At 33.9% G+C, this 4,491-nt stretch overlaps 1 protein-coding gene across 1 annotated transcript in view; it reads right to left on the reverse strand.

Annotated features, from left to right (window-relative positions):
* The window catches only part of Glurb (metabotropic glutamate receptor B), a 127,264-nt gene that overhangs the window by 85,278 nt on the left and 37,495 nt on the right, over nt 1-4,491 (reverse strand). The window lies entirely within an intron of this gene.

Below are 4,491 nucleotides of genomic sequence, written 5' to 3' on the forward strand. Positions count from 1 at the left end.
AGAAAATAAATTAATAAATAGTCGATGTGTCGATGAAAAATTGTAAGTTGCGCTAATAGCAAGAACATTTAATTTTAAATATGCAAAGGTTGAATTAAAGAAGAATTAAACTTTTAATAATAATTGTTGCAAAGGGCCAAATCGGTTTTCTTTTGCGTTCAGTTTTCTTTGTATTTGAAATAATATTCTGCTAAACATCGTATAAAATTGTCCTTAGGTGGGACATCGATAAGTTCTCAGACGTTATAAATTTTTCCGTGTATTCTCGGCGTCGTTTAATATTTCAGTGTCTCACGACTTCTTTCTTATCACCGGTATAGTGTGTAAAGTGCTTAGCCGCGATAAAACAGAGTGCGAATGTTTTATTTTCAAGTATAAGGCTTTCAAGTAAGAGGTTACGGTTAAAAAGAAGTTCGGCGATGCAGCGCGTTGTTTAGCCACGATAGAATTTGCAAAGTGCTCGGTACACTTAAAGGAGTGTATTTTTATGCAAGTTACAAACGAACTTAACGGTTCGATGTCAGACAGTATTTCAAACAGCCTTTCGTTAAGAGCTTTGCTTTTATTATGCCAAGAGTGAGAGACAATAAATCATGAATTTGCGTGTGTAAGAACTGGTGAGACATTAAATCGATCTCTCGTTTTTACCCTTTTGTGAATGTCATCTAAAGTGTTAACAGTTATATTATTCCTAATTCGAAGAAAATAATGTATCTAAGAATTTTTATTTTCCTTCTCTTTTCGACTCAATACATCAAAGATAGTGAAATTTCCTTATAAAACAGTTTATTAATGAGTATAAAAGAAGCCTTAGTTATTGCAATGAATGAAAGAAACACGTCTTCACAGGCATAAAAAGAATAAATCCTAATGCACTACGACAGGATTTTTGCCTTTGCTACTGTTTCAAAGTTGAACAGGAGGCGATGATTGTCAGAGTGCGAAACGGTACGTAGAACATGCAATAAACCGCCCTTCACGTTGCCATTCTGGGAATTCAACTCGGCGGCTACGTCTCGAATTGCTTCCGTGTGAAATCACGAGGTGAAGAGTTATTCATCCTCTTATGTGCCCGCCGTAAGTGCATGCCTCTTTTTTTCCCCTATTTGATAAGAGGTTCGTTTGAATGTTCACAAGAATCAAAGGGGCTACTCAGCATAACGATACCAAGACACTCGTAACATGAACGTTGTCCAGGACAAAGGTCAGTTTCAGTACCCTGCCGGCTATTTGTGTTCCTCGTGCGATCCTGTTAAAGTGTTTAGCCACGGTTAATTCTGTTCTTCTGTCCGGGGAGATTGCAATTGTATCTTTCCTTCACGACCGATTCGATTTGAACCGCCCTAAACGCCCTTATTGCTTTCCTACGCAGATCAACCGCGATTCCGTTAGATATTAGGGACACCTTTATAAATTACAATCCGAGAAGTATTTGCCTTCTACACGTTCTGTTTTCATGGTAGCAGAAGACTATCCGATATGTAATTCAAAAGTATTCGGGCCTTAATATTACTAATAATTGATAAAGAAATATTGTATCAAAGTATTTGAACATTTTTCATAAGATCAAAATAATTAGAATTTCTAAAACTAAATTGTGTAGAAGAAACTGGTGCATATATAGTATATATTTCCTGATAAAACAGTGAAAGAAATTAGGATACATTATTTCTATTGCTTAATAGCAGTTTCTATTATTCCCTTTCATTTATTTATTGATCGTTTTTTGAGGAGTAGTGGTGATAATCATCGACGAATGATTCGGCACACGTGTATCTATCATAAAAGAACACATGAATATTTTTCAGCGTTGCTGAATTGTTAATTGTGCTAGAACGTCGAAAGAGTTCTTTTCGTGATTTGAAAGTGGTCGGAAATATTTTATTGTCTTCCTAGCGATGAATATTTAACACTATAGTCCGTCGCTATTCACGTGTAAACACGACGAAACTATCAGTGTAAAGAAAGAAATAGAAGAGAGATTCTGCTATTGATTATTTCCTTGTACGAATGTAACGACAATGTTTTTTGCAAGTATACGTAACCACTCGTGCCGCATGCAAGGAATATATTAGAGATACACACGTTGAAAATATTTCACGTGCCTGGGAACTTCGTCGAAATTAAAGCTTTGAAGTATTCCATTGAGGCGTGTTTCTGATGCTATTTTTATGTACTGTATCACGAAATGCTGCATAGTCAAAAAGAAACGTTTGATAAATATTCGTTGACTGCGAATATGACCCTCTTTTGTTGGCCGACGTGAAAACGAGCATTTAGTTAGTAGCAATTAGTTCCAATAAAATGTCATCAACTTCCGTGCTTTCATATTCGAATATGAATTTTCATATGTTACTATTTCTACGCTTGGATAAAGTAGGAAGCATATGTGAAATGCGAAATTTAAGTTAACTGCTCTCTTATTTAATCGAATACAATGAAAAATTATAGATTTATACATATTACGCTTTTTTATAGCCACGCATATAATTTATGAAATCGAGGTTCACATATTTGTATACCATAATTTAAATATCATTTTCCTGGAAGTACTAAACATATAAATAATATAATTACAATGAAGTATATGATTATAAATAGGAGCATAAAATTTCTTATATCATTTTATAAAGCATGTAACAAATTGTTTTTCAAACTTTCAATTAAAAACTGTAAAATAGAATTTATGTTCAAACATAATCCTCATTTCGACGGTTAAACGGAACAGCGGGATTAATACTGAAGTGAAATTGAAGAACTTTAAGAATGGGAATCTTTCGGAAATAGGGAGTAAAGTAGCCGCAAAAATTTCTTGATCCTGCTTTACCAATATTAAAGTTGGCTGAGAGCTTATAGCTTTCCTGCTCGAACGTTTCACTTCGACAATCGATGCTTCCATTAAAGGTTCCGTTAATGTCGTTCTAGCCGAATGAAACCGGAAAGAGGGAAGTCTGTGAAGTTTCCTGTTACACTATATCCACTCTCCATTGCCATGGGCTTCTATTCAGATTTTTCGTATACGGTTACCAATACCTAACTATTTGACACCTTGAAATTAAACTCGCATTTAATATTCTTCGATCAAACCTATGGTCACATGATAAAATACGATGTCAAACAGAGTTTATTATTTTTGTATCCAAAAAATTTATAGTCCTTCGGTTACAAGCTACAGCAATTTTTTTTAATACAATATCTCTCATTAATTATAGTTTGACATACATGATACTCTGGGTTTGGAGATAGATGCGAAATATTTCAATTTTAACGACAATCGAACGTATTATATTCTGACCGTAGGAATATCCTAAATATTTTGTTTGCGGTTGCATTCGATAATTCTCATACATGCCTAATAGTATGTACATAAAGTTAAATTCATACAATATTTATAAATCTCTCGACAATATAAATGGTGACTTGTTTCATCGCTTAAAACTTTTACAGCGCTGCGGTCAATAGCACTTTAGAAATGTGATAGCTGAACGATTCCATTACCGTGAATTTTAGTGCAAATCACTCGGCTCGGTGAAATTGTTCTGTATGTGATGAAACGAATTACACACGAGTGGATCTTTGTATTCAATCCATGAGAGAGGGGAAAAAAAAGAAAAGGTAGGACGAGAATGGTGAGAATGTATCGTGTTATCACGCTACGAATTTTAATGGCCTCGGGGGTTGGTACGATGAAACGGTGATTAATCGTTTCGTTTATTGTCGCCAGATTTCATAGGTTCCGCGTGATACTACACGATGCTTGATGTCTTTAAATGAAATTGTTCTTTCTATTCCTTTATTAATATTTTCATATAGCGATGAGACTTCGTTTAATTTGATGATGTAATAATTAAGTAAATACGTAATATGAAGCAGAAATTGTCAAATGAAGAATTCTCAATATAACAAGTCCTGTTATATGTGAAAAAAAAACTACTTCCATGTCTTCCATGTTTTTGATACGACCAACATTCGTATTTTTAGGTAAGTACCAGAGATTTCAACTTGTATTTCGACGAACAACAAAGGTGAGTCAACATTTTTTTTATTACTTATATAGATTGAGAGTGCAATCGATTCGAGGTAGAAATACGAGTCAAGTAGATTTATGTTATCAAGAAAGCGACAGAAGTAAAATATTGATATGCACAAGCGCGTTTTGAATCAAAATAAAATGTCATGGCTGTTAACTTCTGTCGTTCCCGATAACAGGGATTGGAGTTTCCAGAAAATGCTTCTCTTCAGTTTATTTTTATCAGTACTGACTAACGAATATGGAAAGAAGATATTTTTTAGAAAAGAGACGCTGGTATGTAATAGTAAAATGTTAAGGAATTTTGCGAAAAGCCAATAGACTGACAAAGTTTTTTAATTTTACTTATTAAACTAGTAAGTATGTCTTTTATAAATCACATACATACGTAGGATAAATAAGACAGTAGGTGGACAGTTCAGTATTCTCAAACTTTATATCAGTTTTTTTTTTTCAATTAT

This window comes from Ceratina calcarata, unplaced genomic scaffold (assembly GCF_001652005.2).
Source record: "Ceratina calcarata isolate Rehan_Ccalc_2016 unplaced genomic scaffold, ASM165200v1 scaffold124, whole genome shotgun sequence".
NCBI lineage: Eukaryota > Metazoa > Arthropoda > Insecta > Hymenoptera > Apidae > Ceratina > Ceratina calcarata.